The sequence below is a fragment of the Girardinichthys multiradiatus genome, chromosome 17 (genome assembly GCF_021462225.1).
Source record: "Girardinichthys multiradiatus isolate DD_20200921_A chromosome 17, DD_fGirMul_XY1, whole genome shotgun sequence".
In the NCBI taxonomy this organism is placed as follows: domain Eukaryota; kingdom Metazoa; phylum Chordata; class Actinopteri; order Cyprinodontiformes; family Goodeidae; genus Girardinichthys; species Girardinichthys multiradiatus.
In genome coordinates, this window is record NC_061809.1 from 29433924 (window position 1) to 29458724 (window position 24801).

A 24801-nucleotide genomic window follows, 5' to 3' on the forward strand; every position below is an offset into this window, starting at 1 on the left:
ACTGTCTGCTCTGTCACTGAAAGCCCCTGGTTAATAGTGTGCTGGGATGTCTGTTAATTGTTTTATGAGTTTGTTTTAATCTGGGTTGTTGATGTAGGACTATTGCTGCTGCTGTCTTGACCTGGACCGACTTAAAAAAGTCAATTCTGGATCTGAATAGTATAATTCTTCTTAAAATAGAGATTAAATAAAAATACAAAAACTGTAGAAGACATCACATAAACAGAATAAGAGGGAAACACACAGCTAATTTATTGGAGTCCCTTTTTTACTCTTATCACTCTGTGTAGCCACTACAGGCCTGTGCCTTAACCACATTTCCTCATATGTTTTATTCTAAACCTTTCACAGTTAAGAAAAAAGGAAACTCACAGCCAATAGTTTAACATCCAAGCTATGATACAGATGCTACTTTACAGACTCTGCAGTCCCTTCTTTATTCTTGCCTATCTGGCTGTGGTGTATTTTTGCCAAAATTGGCATCAACTACACCTCTTGAGATATTTTTCAAGCCACCCACCACTAACAAATTAATATGCATACGATACACAGTTGATGCTGTTTTACAATCAGCTGTTTAAGCACCCTTGCCGCTCTGTCTGCGGTATCATTTTGTATCACGACTAGATATATTTTCACGATGATTTCTATTTCCATCTACAAATACAACTTAGGTTAAGAATAAACTGATGTGAATTTAAAGAATGTGAATTTGCCCATATAGACTAATAGTCTGCAGCAACATCAACAGTAAAAATATAAAACTATAGAGTATTTTGAGCATAGTCAGTGATTAATCTTTAACTGGAAGTTTAGACACATGAACTATAAAAAGTAATTTTATTTGAAACTGTTGACTATTTTTCTTTTATATTAAACTTTTCTAGCAGACAGTGAAGAGGCCCAAAGAAAGCTGGAGTTTTTATTTTTTCCAGTTCATGTATAAATAAATAAAATCTGACTTTAACAGAAACTCCAACAATTCAGCTGGAATAGGTAACTTGATGGAAAAAGGCTGTCGGTGTAGACGGGCCATTTTTTCCTCTATGAAATTCTTGTATTTCCTCCATATTCACTCCGACCTCATTGTCACAATTAGTTGGTAATTAGTGGATCAGGTGGTGAATGAGGCGAGGCCAAAAGAGGCCTCCAAAAACTGAACTTCGGTACTGACCAGTGTCACAGTTTCCTTGCAGCAAGAAGGTCCAGGGATCGAGTCCTGGTGTTTTTGCATGTTCTCCTACAGTCCACAAACATGCATGTTATGCAGCTGTGAGTGTGTGGTTGTTTGTCCTGTGTTGAATGGGGACCTGTCCACCCATCTTCCATTGACCCGTGGAGATAGAAGAAAACCACATAGTAATTCAAACTAATGATGAAAACCAAAACTGATGCTCATTCTTTTTGTTTTGGGTTTAATTTCATTTAAAATTTTAACTAATTGTCTTCAACTGAATTTTGGGTCTTATTCTGGACAGTACTTGGAATTTGGGACACTAAATTCAGCCTTGCTACATGTGAACAACATTACAGTAAAAAGTATTAAAAATAAGGTTTAATAACAATTGCTCTTTATACAGAAATTAAATTAAAAAAATGTCTAAATATGGATAGAACATGGCCTGGGCTAATGCAACAGGCTGGTCCGATATGTTAAAACCCACATCAATTACTTCTGTTTTTTATGCTGAATAATTTCTTCATTTAACTTCAAAGCAAAGAAAGTTGGTAATCATTAAACTGGCATACTTAAATCAACAGACCAGTTAGGCTGTGGGTGAAGTAAAAACTACTATTCCCCTTAAACTTCCTAAGCAGTAAATACCTTACATTCCTGAGCATTTAAGGTGGAATATTTAAGGCAGCCTGGTCGTTTCTGTATGCATGGCGTGACCTTTCACCCCTGCCTCTCACAGAAACGAGTCTGTCTAGTCATAAAGACACACGCACTCGCAGCTTCCACGTGCGCAGCCTTCAAACAACAAAAGGGAGGCATTAACATCTGACCTCCAGTCTAATTCTTGGACCTGCTACTGTTGCTCACATTGTTTCCTGATTGTTCATCTTGATGACTTCTTCTGCATCCAAGGAAGGCTTAGGGGTTTTTTTTGCTCCCAGAAATATAACCTGTTAAGAAAAGTTTGTTTTAAGGCTTAATGTGTCTCAGCAATGTTAAAAAGCTGAATTAGAAGACAGCAAAGAGGGGAAACATCACATCCCTAACCCTAACATCAAGAGAGGTTTACTCCATTATTTGTACTGCTTTTACAGTATATTATAGTTTTATATGAAGAATTTATCTCAGAGGTTTTCCAGAAATATCTGAGCTGCAATGAAAAGAAAATTGATGTTTTATTTCTTTGTTTTGACAACTCCTTTTATTAAAAGGTTCTTTAGATTGATGCCTTCTACATGTTTGGTTGTCGGTTTGAAGCTTAATGTCCAGCATATTCTGCAGGTTGTGCAGCATTTGTGTTAAAAAAAAAGTCACTAATACAGGATAATCATTGTTGAACTGCGCAGAATTTCTGGGGAGAAGAACTTTTTGATTGTTTTATTCAAAGAGTTTAGAAATGGATGACTGAGACAGAAGAATGTCTTTGATAAACACACTCATGGCCCCTGGGGTAAATGAGCTTATTAGGCAAGCAGGAACACACACACACACACACACACTGCAGTGGGGTCAGCTGATTACAGGGGTACATTAGCCCCCTGAGGCTGGTCCATTCAGACCCCGGTGAGCACACAACTTTATGGTATTTACTCTCATTTGCATGGCTAAGCCTTTGACTGATGCGTTTGTTTAGTCCTGCTGGGGGCCACAGGTCCTTACATTGTATCCCAAAGAGTCGACTGAACACGTCTCGGCCCTAGGTGTCCCCGGGCTTGGGGACGTGACGCGTCAATCAACATGAGCTTCTTTGACATTTAAAAAGGCCTCCGCTTCATCTGGAGAGGTTTGTCCTCAGCTTCATCTCAAAAAACCTGTTAGAAAACTGAAATAAGCAGCCTGAAAAAATACGCTCAATAGCCGCACATCATTAAGCTGGTGTTTATGCTTCTGAGGTCACTCTGGTTGGTTTTGGTCCCCTAGCATCAATGTCGTCTTTCAAACATAGATCATAAATTAGATTTAGGGCTTCCAAACCCAGGTTTAAAGTGTTTCTGAGACCATTCTATGTTGAATTCATGATTATTCAAATTGATTAGTCTGTGAAGTGCCTTAAAACATTGAACATTTTACCTGAAACTTCTATTTAATCAAATGCAGGAAAATTTATTTAAAAATTTTTAAATCAGCAATAATCTCTGAAAGACACAATAATAAAGCAGTACAAAATATATGAAAAAATGAATAGAATTTCACCCAAATATAAATAATGAAAAATTGTCCTATATATTTTTTTTGTTTTGCCAAAACAAATTTGCAAACATCTTATTGCAGCTACCGAAAGATTCTTTAAATGCATGCACATTTTGCACGTAAAATATATTCCATAAATCCCAGTAATCGCAGTAATTACAGATCCCAGAGTATCAAAAACTGTCCCAAACAAACTGACTAGCTTTAGTGTTTGCTGAAGGGCTTGTTTATGCTGCTTCATGTGTTGGACATGAAGCTGCATATGGATGGAGGCTTCTCACCGTCTTCTGTCTTCACTTCAGGTGATTTTAGTTAAGAGTTTGTATCCAAACCTAACAAATGGAGCAACACCACCAGTAATCGTGGGGGGCAGTGTGGCGCAGTATAGTTCACATGCAATAAGCAAGAGGAGCAAAGAAGAAAACGTGGAACATTTGCATGCACATTCATGTTTTTATGTCTCTTGACCAAACCTCCATTCATGCCCACAGGGCAACGTTTCTCTGCCTCTCCTTTTTTGTGATTCTTTGGAATCAGAATAAAAAAACTAAATAAATTTAGTTATTTGCACAGCCTTATTATAATGCCAGAACTTCTAATTTTATCCACATCCACAGTAAGGTCTGTTCTTCACCAGCATGGACTTAAAAGGGGGCTGACCAAGAAAGAATCCCCTGTTTCCAAATCACCAACATCCAGCTGAACCCAAGTCTGCTGCTGACCCACATGGACAAGCAAATTAGTCAAAAAGCCTAAATGATTAACAGTTTTATGATAAGAAGAGAAAGTTTGAGCTGTTTAGCAACAGTGACAAGAAGTCTCTTTGGACCGTCAAGCATGGTGGTGGCAGCATCATGCTGTGGGGCTGCTTCTCTGCCAGCGGTTTATTGCACAAAATGGAAGAATTAATGAAGGAGGAGGATTCACAGTGATGACGTAACCGTAGATAACATATTAATGTATAACTTCATGTCTTTGGGCCAATATCTTCAGCTCCAGCAAACAAACAAAAAGACTGAGAACAAGAATAAAAGGAACCAAGTTAACTTCAACTCCCCCCCAGAAACAAAAGGTGGACTGGTTCTGAAGCTAAGGTCTGTTGTGGGAAGGTATCCCATCATCATTCCTGAGTAAACATCACTTTCAACAGGTACCATCAGGATGTTCTGACAACTGTCTGGTCCAAAATCCCCTCTTTGTTTTCATTTCTCATCAAAGAACACGTTCTTTCAATTTTATATTAGCAACAGAGATCTACTTAGCAATAATTTCATTGACTGTTTTTTAGAAAAAGGCCATGAACTAACTAGAACTAAATGCAAACAAAATATTACTGAAAGAGTTTTTATTTGCTATTCAAATGTTCTAAGCAGGGGCTTCCCTGTTTGCTCCAAGAGGATCAGTGCCCCTTTGTGTTCACAGCCTGTTAGAAGCTGATGACAAGAACCATTAATCATTGTAGGCCATGTTGTTTTTTCCTGTTTTTTTCCTTATTTGTTCATGCAGGTGCATGTAAGATCGTATGTTTATCAGAATCTCTCCAAAACATGGTAGTAGTACCTATTTATAAAATATTTTTATTTTTTTCTTTGGCTTACTTTCCTTTATTAATAAGAATAAAATTATAAATTAATAAAAATCCATCAGCAAACCCTGCTGCCTGAAGCCCAGCTGCTGTAAGGATGCAGCAGGTCAGCTGTAGTAAAACCACAGGGGCTAAATTAACAACATTAGTGTGTGTTAAACCCCCCTCCGCCTGCACTTCTGGGCTCTGCATGGGCTGCTAGTTGGCGTCGGGTCCCCCTGACGCCAACTAAAGCAACAGAAAATAAATAGCCAATTGGGTTTTATTGTGCAGCTGGAGGTCCACTCAACACTAGAGACAGATAAAAGACAGAAACACAGGAGGAGGCCAACAAGAGGCGGTTCAGTCAACACTTTCTGCCAAAAAACCAGGAGAGAAAGGCAAGGTCAGGGAACGCCTCCGATCTATACACTGATGCAGTCAGAAGACACCAGGGAAATGTCAACGAGCTGATATCTGGAGTAGGAAAATATACGATCACATCTGGAAAAGAACTGAGTTTAAGTAATGCTTCGGTGCTTTTAGAAAACTAAGAGATAAAGAGAAAAATATTAATCGCTGTCTATAAATCCCAGGCTGCTAAAGCTCTAAGGCCCCATTTAGAGGGGGCTTGTGACTTCATACTGGCTGGACCTTAATGAGGTACTTTGTGTAACCAGCAGGTTAGAACTTACAGGTTACTTCCCAAAACATCCTGGAGTTCACTGACCAGAACCTATGGGCTACTTTCAACAGTTGGGGTACATTTATGAGGCGAGTTGTAACCTGGGGCTTTCTGTCATTTACAGGTTACTCTCTCTGAACTCACAGGTCATTTTCTGGACCTGAAAAGAATATTTCCCAGAACTTAAAGGGGTCATTTTCAGGTCTTTTTGATCCCTTTCCAGGGCTTAGAGGTTACCCTCGGAGAATTTATGGGTACCTGTTTCAGAGTTTTAGGGTCTGGGCTCTGTTTTTAGGTGACTTGTAACCTGACACTACCTGGAACCTACAGATTAGTCTCCCAGTAGTTTCAGGGTACTCCCTGGGACCAGTCTGTTAAACGAGGTCACTCGTGACACAGTCATTTCTGGAATTTACATGTTACTTCATAGGAAGTACTTCTAACATGTTAAAGCAGCTTTCTATGGTATGTCACAGGTAGGTCTCATCAGATAGGTATTCTTTCAGTGACATCATAGTGTCACATATCACCTGCCATAAATAGTGTTTCTGTTTGTTGTGTAGTAACAACACACTGGCCATGGTCACTAGCAAGGCTGGCCCAAAGTTTTATGGGGCCTTGGTGGACTTGGTGGTGGTGGAATATAGGGGGCACGTTTAATTGGCTGAGCAATCAGGGGTAATAGGTTATTATTTACGCAGACGTATTTGTGAACAAACTCAACAGAAAGAAAAGATTTAAGTCGTGCCATCAGACTGTACTATGGTAACAACAATCAGCTATGATTATTCCTTATACTTTGAAAAGTAAACTGACAATTAAAAAAATAATTTAATATTATTCTCAATAAACAAATATACCATCTTTTGATCTATGAACGGTGCTAAAATTTAAGCATTTATGGGAGGCCCCTGATAGTCTAAGGGCCCTAAGCAGCAGCTTAGTTTGCTTACACACTGGGCCAGCTCTGTTCGTCAGTGAAATCAGCACTAAATAATACATTTTTGTCAGGATCTGTGTGCTGTTGTTGTTGTTGCTTGGCCTCTAGGTGGCTCTGGGGTCATCAGGAGTGGTGGCTGGTGTTCCATGTCCCATTAATCATCCCTGGACGGTATTTAAGATGGTTGCCGCCAGCAGTTCAGCGCCAGAGTGTTGCCCTCAGTGGTATTGACTCCAGCCATAGTTTGTCTACGCTTGTCTTTGTACCTTTTGGTAATTTTGTATTTGCCTCTTGCAGACTGGATTACTATACCAGACCTAACCTTTGAAGAATCCTAATCTACCTGGATGTTTTGCTATTGGAGAAAGGGTTTCCTAGCCACGAGGATTGTATTGGGCTTACCAACACTTTGCTTCCTAAGGGCAAAGCCGACAGAGCTTTTCCTGGATCAACTACGAACCACCACCCTGTCCACCCTCCCACATTATAACATCATCAGCCGTCCAAGTACCTACCAGCTTCATTCATCTCAGTGTACAGTTTCCATTGCTGTCTCACCCCTCCTGGAGGATCATTTCCTGACTTTATATATCCTTACCATGTCTACTTACCTTTGCAGTTGTCTTCCGGTTCCAGCTCCACTCCCAAGACCTGTTCCCTGTAAAATAAACCTTTGTAAACATCATTTGGTCTCCTGATTGCTTTCTGCATGTGGGTCAAATCTATCCATAAAACCTTGACAATTTTAAACTCCTCCATTACACTTTCAGTCTCCTCACACAAGATGTTTCATGTCTTAAAACTTTTTCTAAAGTTCTGTAGAGACAGAGGCAAAACCTAAAAAAAATATGAAGTCTCAGATCAATATTTATGACCTAAATTTATGTTGTAACAAATATTTATTTACATGAGTAATACTTTAGTCCCGAGCTTTATTGTTTAGAAACAAACAATAAAAACTCTTCCAGGGCGTCTGTTGAACTGACTGAAACTACAAACAATCTATACAATAATCAAAACTATTTAGTGCTTTATTTGATCTTTTTAAGGTTTCAGATCTTAACTCCCAGTTTATCTTGTTTTATTTGCATGTGCAAAGTCCTATGTGGTTGACTTGTTGCATAGAAACATCAATATTACATTTTGTTTATCCAAAATAAATAAACTTCTGTTTCCCCATGTCAACAGAGCATTTATCAGTTTCTGCTGGATACACACTCTTACGAGGTAAGAAGTTCACCACACACACTTCAACACAAGCAATACACTCAAGGCCATAAACAGCAGGCCTGCTGTGCCGTCTGCCATGACAGCCGTTAGCATTGGCTGTAAAGGTTGCAGCCACAGTGACCTCTACAGTACAGCATCAGGCTGAAAGAGGACCACAGCTAACGGCCCCATAAACAACATGAGGGGTCCCTATCAGTCAGACTTGGGCTGGCTGGACCAGATGGAGGGCAGTGCAGGGTAAGGTAGGGAGGATGTGTGAGATTAGAGGAGTCAGGACTCTGAGGAGACCAACAGATGGAGAGGAGTAACCTCCCCTCCCGTCCCAATTCCACAGAGGGCTGAGGCTGGCAAGCGCAGGAACGCTGAGCACAGTGAGTGTTTGTGATAAGCACATGTTCCCCTGGGTGACTGCTTGAGTGATCTAACAGGGGCAATTAATTTGTTTTATATACAATTTAACTCCTCTGAGCTCCGACAAAGGAGGCAGTCCTCTGGGAGCTCTGAATGCTCTCCGATACAAACCAGGACCACAGGGGAGATGCACTATCGTCTCACAACGAGAAGGCCTGTTTATGCCCAGGCTTTCATGTGCGCTGAGGTGGGGGGGCCTTCCACATGTGAACTCATTTCCCTCCATGAATATGTAAAGGAAACTGATGAGGCTAATGACTTGTTGAGGTGACCTATTTATTTACACCAAAGGAACTGGGATCTGAAGCTTTCATCTGTCACACGTAAGAGAAATGTCAGATTATTTATGTACATGTGATCCAAATGACCTCCCAAGGGAGGTTATCCTCAATGAGGCGGCGTCCTTTCACAGGTCACATGACCTGCAGAGGACACATTCATCCCCGTCAATGTCCAAACTGAAATGTATGGAAATATTCTTTGGTCCTGACCACAATACTTGGTGAAATAAACTTGTCCCATATGTGGTGCTGGGAAAGCATTGACACTTTACAGAAACCTTACTTACTTTTAAATGTTTCAAATCAAATAAATGTTCATATCAGACAAAGATGACCCAAGTAAGCAACAAAGACTCAAGTAATCACTTGGATAAAACCTGTCTGGCAACATGAAGTAGGCTGGAAGATCTGAAAAAGCAGGATATCATGCCCCGATCTCACGAAATCCAAGAAAAGATGAGAAAAAGTATCAGACATCATCAGTCTGGAAAGGGTTACCGAGCCACTTCTAAGGCTCTGGGACTCCAGAGAACCACAGTGAGAACCTATATCCACACGTGGAGAACCTTCCCAGGAGTGGCAGACCTACAAGAATGACGCCAAGAGCTCTTCAGCAACTCATCCAGGAGGTCACAGGAGAACCCAGAACAACATCTAAAGCTCTGCAGACCTCACTGCCTCACTTAAGGTCAGAGGTCATGATTCAACAATAAGAAAAAGAGGCTGGGCAAAATCGAGCTCCATGAGAGACTTCCAAGGCCAGAACCACTGCTGACCCAAAAGAACACAAAGGCCCATCTCACATTTAGCAAAAAAAACCTGATAATCTCCAAGACGTTTGGAAACATATGGACTGAGGAGCCAAAAGCTAACCTTTCTGGAAGGTGTGCGTCTCGTTACATCTGGTCTAAACTAACACAGCATTTCACAACATCATAGCTACAGTCAAATATTACGACTTCCATCTTTGTCTGAGTTTGGATGAAAAGTTCCGGTTTATTTCAACATCTTTAAGTTAAACTGGGACAGAACAAAGGAGTTGTTCCTCTCAACTGTCGCCTCAAGCTTGCTGGAAGTTCAACTTAATGCTTTCAGTAATGCTTCCTGTAACTTTTCTAGTTTCCAAAAGTAGTTAATAATAACATAATTATTAAGACTACATATAACTGAATCCGAATCTGACCATATGAGTGAACGACTTGGCTTGATCTAAATCATATCTGGATCTGAACCAGGGCTGTTTGCAAAGTGCCTTCAAAATTACTCAAATGTTCTTCATCCAAATAATCCAAATCATTTTCCTTACAGCAGGTAAAGTCTCGAGTTTGTTCACATCAGAAAAAAACTGACCTGACCTACTGTGACCCTGTTCAGCTCTGCTCACAGTGGCATCAGAATAAAAGCACATCTATCAAAGGATTATTGGATAATTCATTAATCTTCACTGTCTTTATGATTAGAGATGAATTTGCAGACGGAGAATTCCCAGGTCCTGTTCTCCCTAAAAAACGTCACCTGGAAGATCAGGTTCTGGCAGCTGCTCCGAGTTGATTTTACTCTCACACTGTACGGAAATAAATCCTAATAATGGCTTTTTTTAAATATTTAAATTTGACTGTAAACATGATACTTTTCCTCTTGATGAAGCCTGGTTATAGTTGCCTTATAGAGCCTTGACAAAGTTTTCCTACCCCTTTAACTGTTTCACGTTTTCACATTGAAACAAAGTTCAACGTACAAAACTGGAATTTTATGTTGATAGACCAACACATAAATTGAGAACTAAATTGAAATGATAACGATGCATGGTAACAATAATCTGAAAAGTGTGGCATTCTTCTTTGTAAAACAGCTCAAGCTCAGTCAGGTTGGATGTAGACTATCTGTGAACATCAATTTTCATGTCTTACCACAGATTCTCAGTTGGATTTAGGTCTGCACTTTGACTAGGCCATTCGAACACATGCATCTGCTTTGATCTAAAACATCCATTGTAGCTCTGGCTGTATGTTCAGGGTGGTTGTCCTGCTGGACGGTGAACCTCCCCAGGCTCCAGTCTTTGGCAGTCTCTAACAGGTTTTCTTCCAGGATTGTCCTGGATTTAGCTCCAGCCATCTTCTGACCAGCCTCTCTGTCCCTGAAGCAAAGTATCTCCACAGCATGATGCTGCCACCACCATATTTCACCATAGAGATGGTGCGTACAAGCTGGTGTGCAGTGTCAGTAAGCCTCCACTGGTTGTTTCCAATGTAGGTAAAAAACTGGGAGCTCTGGGGGATGTTAAATCACACAGCTAGAGTCGTTTTACTGATTAGGCGACTTCTGAAGGCAGTTTGTTGCACTGGATTTAATTAAGGGGTATCAGAGGAAAGCGGGCAGAATACAAATGCATGCCACACCTTAACCACTTTGAAGTTTGTAGCTTTAACAAAACAGAATGTGGAAAATTTCAAGGGGTGTAAATACTTTTACAAGTTTCTGTATCTTGTGTTAAGTTTACATCAGAGAGATCAGCCTGGATGGTCAAAGAGCAGAGTTCATTGATCTGAAAATGTTAACTGGTCTTCATGAAAACCTGGACACCCTTCTCCAGCCCTCATTTAGTCTCATCAACTCCCTCGTTGTCCCCTCCCATTCATGCCTGCACTGCAGATGAGCAGTGATGCTATCTGGCCATCAGTCCATATTGGTCTCCAGAGAGAGCCCAAAGGCGCTGGGAACCAGGACCCCCAGACAGTTCTCTGGAGAACAGGACAGACTCAGACAACAGGTTTGGTGATGAAGGTAATGACCCTTCTAAAAACAGCTGGATGCACCGAGGTGGGCATCAGAGATAGCAACAGCCATCTTTGTTGTCCTGGGTCTCCTAATTAGAGCGACAAATAACAAATACCAATCTGGAGCTGACGATAAGGACCACCAAACTGTCATCAGCTGCAGATACAAGGAGGAACAAAATAAGAAAGAAGAGACTTTAAGACTCTTCTGGATCTTTTACTGATGAAGCAAAACAGAATCAATCAAAATCAACTGAAATTAGAAGAAAATAAGAGATAGAAAAAAAAGATTAAATAAATAAAATCAACCGATTATAAAAATACATCGATAGATAAGGATCGGCTAAAATGATGTTTCATCAATATAAATCTACCGTCATCTGCACCCAGCATTAACTCAAACATGAACATGTGTAGGCTGATTGTTTCGTGTGCAGCCAGGGTAACAGTTCAAACAGGAACTTCTTCAGGTAATGAAACAATACTTTTAATGGTGCATCAACATGGAGGCTGAACTAACAGCTCAACCTGTCTGTATGTCCACATTAAATCCACTGCTTGCATTAATAGGCAGGAAAATCTTTAGTAAAAGTAACAAATATACATGAAATGTTCTTTTTCAAATTATTTCCTCAGCTTCGCTCGTTTTAGGTAGAGGAGAAATGAAGACCTAAAAGGGATTTTCAGCCTGAAATGGATCAGATCTGGATACATCCCAACACGGATGTGATGTCAGGTCTTGAATACGAGGAAGTTCATGGTTAAATAAAAACATACAGGGCAGCAAAATTCCTCTTATTGACCTTAAATATTTAACCTTATTATCTGTTCATGAAACCATCAGCATGCAATCAATCAACAGCTCTTGAACAACCATGACATTTATTAGGTAACATGACACGATCCTTGGGATAAAATTAGTACCTGAATATTCTGAGTAAGTATTTGCTGAAGCATCACATCAGAGAAAGTGTGGACTCAGGAAAATCCACAAGCTGCAGAAATGACGGTGAGGATGTGAGATGTAAGCAGGGAAGTCTGATGGTTTCTGTGCAGAAACCCTGAGCAACATCTTCAGGAATGCTCAAAGCTCATTTCAGTCCTGAATCATAATGATGCAATTATAGAGAAATAACCAGCAACAGGATCAGTCAGGGAGGTAGCCCACCCGCAATCAGGCCAACAAAACTATTAGGACGGAAAATCAAATGAAGGGTTTGATCTATGGAAACTCCAGCACTGTGAGGGGCTCATTAGTCCAGGAATACTTGGCACCACTAAATGAAACACATTGATGTTATGGAAAGATGAAGATGAGTCTTGCAGAGCAACGAATTAAGCCTCCTCTCATGCTTTGATTTACAGCTGTGTGTCAGGAATTTAATATAAAGTGATCTATGTACCTTGGCAACAATCTGGTATGACTGACAGCTTGATCTGAATGCTACGTTGCACACCACTGTAATGACACCAAGATTAATATTTCTGTGTTTGTAGGTTTTTGCATTTTCTACTTTAAAATATCCAAGAACTTTTGCTACATCCAACATAAGATCCGTTTGTAAATTTTAAGAATCTAATATTTTTCTTGAAGCTTATCAAGATGGACATTACCATAGAAGAAAATGAGAAGTATTTATTTCCTTTACCTTTTCACATCTGTGCACAACTTAATGATGCAATAATGCATCACTTAGGAGCGTTTAAGCCTCGCTGATTAACACCTCAAACAGTTGCTGAAAATGAAAATAATCAGAATGTAGGTCAGCTGCTGCACAGAAAAAAGAAAACTCCCTAAAATAGATGTAATGTTGGCAAGCTGAACCGGTTCCCTTTGCCTGTATTAGCATGTTGCATGCTGCTGCACAGACAGGAAACTGGTTCCTGTTTTTGCACTCGGCAGGAACAGTTTGTGGGCCTAACGTGTTCTGAGGTTTTAAAAAATTATGGCTTAAAATACAACAAAATGTTGTGTAGCTTTAGATGTTGTTCTGTAGTTCTCTGGCTGTATGAAGCAGAAATTAACAAAGCTGTTCTCTCCCCCACCTGTTGCTGTGCACTGGCAGTCTGCTGGCTGAAAGAAGCCCCGCCTCCGTTTACAGGATAGACACTATCAATAATGTATGCACTTGCCGTAGATGGATCATAACTAGTAATAATTTGCTGCAGTAGAAATAATCAATTTTTTCCCCTTAAATACAATCAGCATTACTGTATTATCAATAGTTTTCTCCCATTAAGATTATTTGCACTTAAAGTGTAAGAAATTGTTGAAATGAGCAATTTGATGTGTGGCAGTAAGACTGTCTTTGAGATGCAAACTGAACAGCAGAAGACCTGGAACAATGTGACTCATCCTGCTAATTTAAAGCTACTTTTAGAAGATCTGGTGGTTGTCTAATGTGTTAATGAATATGTTTGGACACCCAGATAATGTCCATTCATGCACTTTAAGAACATGCAAACTCCACACAAAAAGGCCTTGAAGCAGAGGTTGGGCATTGTCAAAATTTGAACGATTTTGAGTCCTTGTTTTGTTTCCAGCTCCTATTGATTCTCGATTCTGAATCTTTTAAGAGGCAGGGTCAAATAGGTTGAAATGGTCTAAATGAGTTAGCGAACCAGAGTTCCTCCTGGATGAAATAGTCTGAACTTCTCTATGAATTTTAATTCTATAAACTTTTTATGAAATTTCTCAGAGGACTATTTTCAATCAAGTATATAAACATCAAACCTTTCAAATTGAATATAAATATTATTAAATAAATACATTTACACGTAGCCAGTTTCTGATGCTGCAGGTATTTCCACAGGATACTAAGCTTCACCTGATGGACCAACCTGGTGCAGAATATCCAACAAACCCAAATGAAGGGCTTGTAAAACCCAGTCCAGATTAGCAGCAGTTACAGAATTAAATCAAAAACAGTTCCTGTTGAGGATATGATCATGTCTATCTTCTCAAGCAGCTTCCAGTGTCTTCTCCAGTGGAGAACACATGCGTAAAGAAGCGTCATTGCATAAATATGAAAAAGTGAGATCTGACTGCAAAGGATAAGTCTTTCTTTGGTTCCACCACCTTGCAGCAGGTTCTCAGACATGATGGAGTCGCACATCGTGGAGTCTGGTTAACCCCATGACTAACATTAGCAATACTAGGTACTTTCAGTCGTCTATGAAACAACAGCCTAATGTTGGCTGGGTATTTGCATTTGAGATCCAGTATAATTTTTTAGTTGTCTCAATGTTGGTATAAGATGTATTTTATAGTTTTTCTAACCGGATTCTGACTACAGTGCCATGCCAGGCTGAGTATCGGAGGCAGAGAAAGAGGCAGCGGAGGAAGGCTGGTGTAACACCGGTGCAGCAGGTCAAAGAAGAGGCCTTGTTATTTCTGCACCATGAATCCAGAGGTGTTCAATCATGTTGGTTGTGCTCCCTCCTTTGCATAATATAATCTTATTGCAAGCGTTGCACTGAGCTGACTGGTCATTGCTTCAATTAAAGTTAAGCCACACTTTGCAATCATCACCATTTCCATGGCTACGCGCCCACTTCCTGTGGATTCTTCTATGTTGGTTGTTGGCAGCTTCTTCTTCCGGTCAGCAGACTAGGTATATAAACTAGGTATCGAAATTAAAAAATTTTAAACGTTGCGGGTGAATCTCTTTCCAAATGATTCTTGAGATTCGATGACCAACCCTAGCTGAAGCCCTCTAACAACAAGGCGACACTTCCATCCACTGAACCACGGTTGCACTTGGTGTAGGTGTGGTGGAAGGCAACATTTAAAAGTGTAAGAAATCTCATGTCCCTGTCCCCAAATCCTAGATGAATGACTGTTGACAATATTACTTTTATCATTATTGTTCTGTCTTGTTGGTCATTGTTGGCGTCAGCCTGGATCCCCCCACCGCTCTCTTCTTTAGCCACTACTACTGCTGGGGGGGAGGAGTGGGGGGGGGGACCCCCAAATCCCACATTCATTTACATGGAGTGGCCTATTTTTCCACAGCTGAACACAAAGACTCCTTCAACAATGGTTAAAGGCTACCTTTGAGATTAGCCAACTCAAACAAACAGTTATCTGAGAGGTAACCTTTCTCTTCTCTTTTCATCACCACAAGCGCCTAGGCCTTCTTTAGTCTGGGGCTGTTAATAAATTATATCGGCCTCTAAGGGATGATCTATATTCTTAGGGCTAGTGGAAAAGCTAGTATGACTGTGCTGTGTTGTGTTACCTTGTGGAAAGCTGACTTGATTCTTTAAGCCAGGTATTGCTTATGGAAGCCGACACCACAGTTCAGATTCATTCATGCCTAAAAGCACGAGGTCTACCACTCACAAGATTGCTCTGAATTTGGTGCAGTCTTTTTAATTGTAGTACATAGCGTCAGTAAATCTGAGCATTAAATACAAACCCTACATGTCTGACTGTGGCCAGTTTGCACAGTTAACCGCAGGAATGCCTAAGGTGCATCTGACTGTAACTGAGCATCAGCGCCAGGCATTCAGACACTACAGGATCCTCAAAGAGTAAGGGTGAAAGGCTACAAGAGCACTTAAGTGTCAGGCTGATCTCTCACTTACCAGCACTCAGGGAGAAACACACACCAATCACTTAAACATCCACACCTTTAATTAGCTATTCTAGCACGCCAGGAACTGTGCATATGCTTGAGTGTGTGGGCTCCTGGGCATGTTTTAAATGGATCACTTGGAACCAAGATGATGAAAAATACTTGGAATAGATGTTGCTTGAAGGAAAACTATCTCAGAGAAGCTTTGCTGATTTGACTAAATTAGATCAGAACTTTGGTTTAATGCAGAAATTGGCCACCAGACAGATTTAGTTTGGTACCTGCACATGAAGAAAATAGAAAACTAGAGTTCCTGTGAAAAATTATTCATATATCAGGATTTTTGTTGTTTGGAGCCCCTTCTTGTGTAGGAACCTTTGTTTCAACAGCAACCCGGTGTTTCTCTTAATTCTTAGACATTCCTAACATATTTCAGGAAGGACAGATAAATGGACTTAGTAAGAAAACCTCTCCTAATGTTCTTCCTCCCATGGTGGGGAAGAATTACTGAGACATGTACACTCCCAACAAACATATGGGTCTCAGATTGGTGGAATAGTGGATTGTAAATGGGCCCCAGATGGATTGTCTAGTGGAGGACAACTCTGGGAATAAAGTCAGACCCATTGGATCCTTGATGTGTTCCTTACTTTTAACTGATTTACCTGAGAGCCAGCTATGACTTGCATGAAGGGCCCCAACAGCAGTGGCCCCCCTTGCAAGAACCCTGAAGATGTTGGTACAATAAATAAATAAATGCAACATGCTTCAGTTGTTTACCTGCATCTTAATTTTAAAAGAGACACTATGGTAAATATGAAAATGACCTGAAACATGCATTTTTCAGCAATTACTGCAGGCACAAAGCCATGTTCCTTTAACTATGGAGAGAAAAGTCTTAAATAATAAAATAAATCAAATGTGTATCAGTTACACCATGCTGCAGAGAACACACACACAAGAAAGCTGCAAACTTTTCCAGCTTCTTTCCTTTATAAGAGGGTTATGATTCCTGTTTGAGCTCATCTTTCACTCCATTCTGCGTATGGAGAGTAGAGGGAGACGGAGAAAGAAGTGGGAAAGATGAGACATAAGAGTCTGCCAAGCTCCTCATTGCCCCCAAGCAAAGATTTATACGTTCTGCATTGTGAAAGCATTTCACATGTTTATTGTCCCGCTCAGGAATCATTCACTCTTTTTTCAGGCATTAGTCAGTAGATTTCTTCATTACCCCTGGAGATTACCACCAAAGGAGAGGCGCACAGAATTGAGAAAATAAAAACTGCCGTCCATTCCCAAGTTATTACAGTTACCAGCCGCATGTTACAACTGATTATGAAAGTGTGAGCTGTCTAGTGTAAATGTGGCACGCCATCAACACAGCAAATTCCAGGTGTAGGTCTAATTCAGCCCTGAAGGAAGAAACATGTTCTCACCGTTTGCTTCTTGGGTAAGTAGAATGAAAATGTTGCTGTGTTGACCTCAAGAAAGCTTAATCATCCATTACCAACAGAACCTTATAGACCAGCAGATCATAGAACCCTGTGTGGTTCTTGAGAGATGAAGCGTTTTGTTCTTCCTGTAAATGATGCTAACGTTAAATGAAGGCTGTAAGGATTCAAACTTGGATCTGATAAAGCTTTGCCAGTCAGCCAACTCAGGTGTTCCCAAACATTTCAGCCTGTGACCCTCAAAATGACAGTACCAGAGACTGGTGCCCCTATTGGTGACCTGGTGACCTTCTTAAAATACATGTAAGTATTTCATATTACATTTATTTATTTAATGATATATTTATTTAAGTTCTGTTCCTTTTTCCCACCAAACACTTCAGGGCTCAGATCACAATAATTCTGAAAATCATCTCGTAACCCCTCAGGGGGTCACGATCCCCACTTTGGGAAGTCCTGAACTAACCAGCTGTTTTTCCTGGTGTTACCCATAATCCAACACATATTATTATACATCATATTTCCAGTATTACTCATATGGCCTTAATCAAACATCTGCATATATTTAATTGCTTTAAAGATCTCAAGGTCATCTCTGGTATTTCCTACCTCTGCAACCTTAGCCTCAAGGAACCGGTTTCATACCTGCTTTGATTTAAACTTATTTTACTTAAGTTTATTGTAAGGAAGAGTAGTTACATGACTCAACCTCCAAGCAACCTCCAGGTGATGCATGGTATTTGTTTTGATCTGGGGTCATAATTTCTCACATGTCATAATTGTCAATGGGCCTAAACGTTTTAGGACAGTGATTTACCACTGAATTAAATTAAATTGGATGCCAAATGACTGGGATGCACCTAGCCCTTAGTCTGAACATGCAAGCCACCAGCAGAGCACATTCAGTAGAATATAAGCTGAGACCCTGGATCTGTACATTTCTGTCACTTTCAGTGGGTTTTGGTGTCAAATGTACCTATCTTTATAGAATATGTCAGTGACTTTACAGCAAATACTTAGCATTTCAGTATTTAGACAAAATGTCTTAAAAGATGCAAGTTTTGACAAATCCAACTTTTTGCCCAAGACGTCAAAGATCTCGACATTGGAAGTCATGTTTGCCAACTAACTGCTGACGTCATGATGCTTCCCTCTAACTTATGTTCTGGTTTATTACTCAAATCATCACACTTGACCTCCAGCAGCTTGGATCCTGGGCTTCTCCAGTCTTCCTCCAGACTCTGGACCTTGATTTCCAAATGAAATGCAAACTTTACTTTAATCTGAAAAGAGGACTTCAGACCACTGATCAACAGGCCAGTTCTGAATCTCCTCAGCCCGGGTAAGACACCACTGATGTTGTTTCTGGTTGAGGAGTGGTTTAACACAAGGAATGTGACGGCTATAGTCCATGTTCTGTGTGTGGTGGTTCTTAATGTTCTGACTCCAGCTACGGTCCTCGTGAATCTCCCCAACAGTCTTGAATGGGCCTTACTTTACAATCATCTCAAAGCAGCAGTTATCTCTCTCACTTATGTACATTTGTTTACAAGTTTTGCTTCCACTCAATTTTCTATTTATGTTATGATTTGGGGTTTTTTGGTTTGGGGTTTTCTCCTTATGTTTTTCACTGCTCAAGTTTTGAATCATGCTTCCGTTTATTATTTTCCTGTTTATGCTTTTGTTTCATGTTTTTCTAGTTATAGTTCTATTAGTTTGTTTCCTTGGATTTGCGTTCTGTTCAAGCCATGTTTTGCTCCTGTCACGTTGTGTTCTCTGTTAATTATCTTTATCCTGTTCACCTGCTCCAAGTTAATCTGTCTCCTTGCTCCACTTGGTTTACACTCCATAAATACACACCTGTTCAGTTAGTCATGGCGGAAACATTTCTCAGATCATGTCTTGTTTTGTGATCATGCCATGCCTGTCTCGCCTGCCCGTTTGTTGTTTTGTTCCTGCCTCCTGCTGTTAGAGAGTTTTTGTCATTAAACCTTTTTCACTTACCATCACGCTGCCTGCTTGTCTGCATTCTGGGGTCCTATATCTCGCAAGCCTTAACAATTTATAAACTTGGATACAACACCATTGGTCTTTACTGTCATCACTGTGTGGAATGAATCTATGCATTATATTGTTTGTTTTACAACCCAGCCTAAGCAGATTTATGGTTGCATTCTTACAGCAGATGTCTCTTTGCATGGGGCACTTATAAATGAAAGTAATGATAAAAATCTTGATAAATCAGCTTTTCTGATCGTGTCACAGATTGATATCAGTGTGCATCAGTTTCACTCTGACACATTAAACTGGTTTGCTCTGTGTAGTTTACTGTTTACAAGAAGACTGACGACCAAATTGGCAGCTACTGTATCAGAGAAGCTTCCACAATATTCCGCAAGTGAGACTGTTTAAATATGCTAACATAACCTTCTTCTAAGCATGAATTCACATCTGCTATTCCACTTCTCCACTGGCATTTTCTTTTGTCTTGCAGGTGGTAACATTTCAACATTGTCTGTGTGCAGAAGAAACCCCACCAGCCTGAGCTTGTCTCCTGTCAGTCCTGATCCATCTTGACACATTTGCGTTGAAGCACATTCAAGGACAGCCTGTGCAACAAACACTTTTACAAGGACAGTCTTTCATTTTTACTAAAAGAAGGCTGTTGAAGCGAACGTCACAGAGAGTGAGAACTAAAAAAAAAAAGACTAATTTTAGGTATCACATTATCATGTTTTTGCAGAATCTAATCACCATCCAGTTTGGTGAAGAATGTGCCATCATTACCAGAAAGTAATCCTAAAAGACAGTGACATCTAGATCAAAGAAGGGGTCTGGAGAAGATGAAGGGCGACAGACGGATCGTTGCTTGTAACTCAACAATCATTTGTCAGTTAAAGCTGTTCCCTCTGGACCGCTGCCAGGTCCGCATATTTTATACTATCATTATATCTTTATTAATCCTAGTAAAACTACTAGCACATACGGCTGTATGTCTTTAATGCTGACTTAAATAAGCTTACCTTGTTTCACCTTAGCTTATCATCACTTTTTTCTTACTTGTGGTGATCTTATCTCGCCATAACTGTTTATTTTCAGGTTTATCTTAGCTCATTTTAATTTAGTTTGGCTGAAGTTAGTTTCTCTTGTCTTAACTTTTAGGGTTAGAGTGATGATTTATGCCATACTGTGGAAATACTTGGCTTTAGTCATTCTTTTAACACTAAGAATAAAATCATCTTGGTTAGTTTTTGTTGCCACCACTTTATGTATTCAGATTGTTGTGCGTTCAACCCTCTGCTGGAAGTTTTTAACCGTTTAAAGAGACTTCTTCTTCTCCATTGCCACCTCGTGCTTTCTGAAGATGGTGGATTGTATCAAGAGTCAGCGCCACTTGCTGGTTTTCTGAGGGAATATTTTGCTAATTGACCTGAATCTGACTGACAGTGAATAAGAATTGGGACAAAATAAATTATTTGGTGTTTAATTGGATTCTCCTGAGATTTTTATCTATTGTAATTTGCTGCCATGTGAATAAACTGAATCAAAGTGTTTGTCACCCAAACAAGCCTCTCTGTAAAATGATGAATTTCTATAGGTGTAAATGTCTGTAAACAACAGAAAGAAACTAATTTTACTTGGAAAGAGTGGGGCCGAATGGTGTCTACACATATGGAGATGTATGTGCCCCTCATTGGTTCTGATCCATTCATGGACCACATTTTTATCCAGGACTTCTCAATTCTTCTGTCTCGGTGTGTGTTTGTGTGTGTGTGAGATGGTAAAAGGCTGGCAGCTGGTATCCTCTGGACTGGCACCAGGCCACCTCCCCGTCCCTCTCCCTCCTCTGTCTGAGAGCACAATGGGTGATCCAGTAAAACAATACAGGCCCAGGAACAAGGCCTTTCACAGAGCGAGTGACACAGTATCCCTGAAAGAAAAACACTCCAAGACGCAAGCCAGTTGAAACAGGAACTTATAGCTTATATCACTCCACGTCTTCTTCTACTCCAAGGCTTCAGTACCATTTGTCTTGATAGAACCTTGTGCACAGTTTGTATGGATTTTTAAATTAGACTCCACAGCCCCACTGTTCCTGGCTGTAGCCTTTACCTTCCAAGCTATAAAGGGGACCACAGCTGAAGATATAAAATATTATCATTAATTGAGATACAGCTGCTCGCCAATGAAAACCCATTCCATGAAGCTCTCTGAGCATGGTTCTGAAGGCAATCTGAAGGCCACATGAGGTTTGCAGGTCTGTAGTGGTTGACTCTGCAGACACTAGGCGACCTCTGCACTTTGTCAGTTTACGTGGTCTACCACTCCAAGGCTGCTGCTGTCGTTCCCAATCGCTTCCTCTTTCTAATAACACCATTGACTGTGGAATATTTAGGAGCAACTGGACTTGAACATTTTATGAATAAACAGATGTGATAATTCCTATTTATTTTGTAATTAATATTTAGTGTGTCTATGCTTTTTTTCCCACAATTTTCATTGGGGCGATGCCCTGGCGCCCCCTATTGTCAAGCCGCAACTTCTAACAGAGTCAGTTTTTCTGCAGCAACAAGTTTTTTCTGTGACTACTTCAAACATCCCATCCAAGCAACACATCTAAATCCTCTGGAGCGCCACAATGTCTGAAACTCATTTCTGTCAAATCTCAGCAGAGAATCAAAGCTGCTTGGATCCAGTCCTCACCCTAGCAGTTTTTTTGGACTCTTGCTGGTCCTTATGATCAAACTCAGGTCTACTTGTCTTTTACTACAAACCCTATGATTAATGATATCAACAAATCTGGATGATGCAGCACTCAATGACCAAACGTTATCATGGAAATATTCAGCAACTTTGTACAAACTTCCACTAATGTTCCGCATCATGCGAGGCAATAATTCATTACCCTTTAAAAGTGGTAAACCCCCCCCCCCCCCCCATACCAGTGACATGTTTGTTTATGTAACCCGTGAAACCAGCATTGAGCAGATCTTTAACTGGGTTAACTTTAGACAAGTTTTTGTTGATGATGCAACGCGCCAAATAAACATCACCATGGCATGCCGTGTTGCTCAACAGCAGCTCGGTGACTGTCTGTTTTCTGATCCGTCTGAACCGCTTTCATCAAACATTTCCAGAACTCAGGACCCGGCTCTAAGCTGTACAGTACACAGAAGAAGCCCCTCAGTGAACACGCAGGGGCCTCCATGAAACACATGGGCCAGGCTCTCACCCGGGCCGGCGGGTTTGACATTCAAAGAAGAGGAGCTGCGCAACCTGTTGATGCAGGTAGAGAAACATTCCAGGTAACCCCCCCCCCCCACACACACACACAGGATGAGAACAGGGTGTGTGTGTGGAGAGCGCTGCAGCGTCTTCTACCTGTGAATCCTGGTGTGGTTTATCAGAAACAACACATCTTCCTCTCAGCGCCTACTCACTAATACGAGTTATAAAACCAATGTCCCGTTCTCCACTATCTCAGCTTCTCTTCAGAGGCACAGATCACCAATCTCAGTCCTCCAAAGCCAGAGTAGCCGTCACACACAATCACAAATCTAATGCCGGCCTTGTTTGCAGATGGAATCTCTCATATTTATCAAACATGGATTCTTCTGTTGGCCCTCTTTCCGACCCGAAACGCCGTAGGGCGCATCAGGAAATGATTGACACATCAACGCATTTATCACACCCATCAACATCACTGTGCCACACAGCTAAACACACACACACCTACTGCTGTTACATTACTACTCATTACAAGCTGATAAGATCCCCTGTACTGATGTGTCACCTTGTCCCAGAAAGTGGTCGAGAAAAAGGAGCTGGGAGTTTTTCAAACATGCCAACATGTGACATCAGACTGTTGGAGGGAAGAGGCCTGATGCGTTTTCTACAAAGTGCGTCCAAACAGCTGCTTGGTCCAGTTTGTTCCCCTCAAATAGGAAAATAAACGTTCTGAAGCTGATGAATGGAGTGGCTTCACCTGGAAGAGCCAGATGACGAAGTTGATCAAAAATAAGTGGAGACTTAGTTTTAATGTCTCTGACGTTTTGCAGATTTTCATCTGATTGTCTAGAGACGATTTAAAGGGTATCATATTGTTTATACTTATTTATGTTCTAAGTAAGAAAAGGTACGTTTAAGTGCTGAAAGCTGCTGAATCGAGATGACGATACGTTTACAACAGCAGTGATTTTAGTGTTTTAAACGTCTAAATTTAATATTTCTTTTAATTCTGCAAATAAAAATATTCTCAGTATAACTTTGAGACATGTTTGCCACCTAGATGGATGTAACCATGAATTTGGAGACACGGGCACCTTAACCTAGTGACCGCACATGTTTGAAATACACCCAACCAATCAGTAAAATGAATAAAAGTCAATCAAGGAATCCAGTTTTGAATTACTGACTTTAAATGACTCCGGTCTCATTTCTCTGCTTTAAAACCTTTTTGTCCATGACAAAATTGAAAATGAACAACCCTTTTGGAAGTTTGGTTCCATATTTCTTGTTGTTTGTGTAAATTGAAGGAAATGACTCCCAACATTTAATCTAGCAGTGGGTAGATTATAAATCTCAGAGTTTTACGCTGTGCTGATAGAAAACTTATGGTTATTATGTGCCATCCCGTTAATGTCTGCCTTCCTGTTTTGCTTGTGACCCAAACAGAAGCTGGATTGAATGTTCCAAGGAAGAATAACAGGACTTGACGTGTTGCTGAACAGAGGTACAAAAGGTTGTGGACTTACAAAGTGTCTTCTCCTTGATGGGGACTGTTCATTGATCCTCATGGTGTAAAATCAGAAACTTTAGAATAACTTCTGACTTGGAAAGTTAGGATTCAATCCACAGCAGTTGTTCCAGTTTCTGGGAAACAATAAAGATAAGAAAGAAAGAAATAATGAGGTTTTATTCTGAATGGTAAAAAAAACTGATTTAGGTGTCCAAACACCAATGTGTCAATGAAAGCACTAAAACTAGTGTGAAGGATAGTGGAGGAAGGCTTTGCAGACTTCACAGAAGGATATCAGGACTCCAGGTAAAGAAATAAACCCCAGAAGATACAGAATCAGTAAAATAGTTTTACATGAACTAAAATCAGGCAGTTTAATCAAGACATTCAATTTAAATGGTCTCAGCCTTTTTACTGATATACTTTTTCCATCAATGGTGCCATTTTTGTACCAAACATTTGAAACTTATTCTGTTTTCCTAGTTTAGGCCTGTTTATGTTCATAACATGAGGGAAGATCCAGCCACAGTTTTAATTCTGCCTCAGGATGTAAATAAATCATACAATGCATGCTAAAGTATTCACACCCCTTCAACTTCTCCACATTTGTCATGTTCCAACAAACCAGTATTTGTTTTAGGTTTTTATGTGAGACTAGCACAACTGCTGACCTACCGAGACATGGATGCCCTCCTAAACTGACAGGCTGGGCAAGAAGAACATTAATCAGAGAAGCAGGAGGCCCATGATAACTCTGGAGGAGCTGCAGAGAGATA

General features: G+C 40.4%; 1 long non-coding RNA gene across 3 annotated transcripts in view; it reads right to left on the reverse strand.

Annotated features, from left to right (window-relative positions):
- The window catches only part of LOC124882976, a 64256-nt gene that overhangs the window by 14027 nt on the left and 25428 nt on the right, over window positions 1-24801 (reverse strand). For all 3 annotated transcript variants that reach the window (XR_007042044.1, XR_007042045.1, XR_007042046.1), the window contains exon 3: window positions 24042-24159. This is a non-coding gene — a long non-coding RNA (uncharacterized LOC124882976). The remainder of the gene's footprint in view (window positions 1-24041; window positions 24160-24801) is intronic.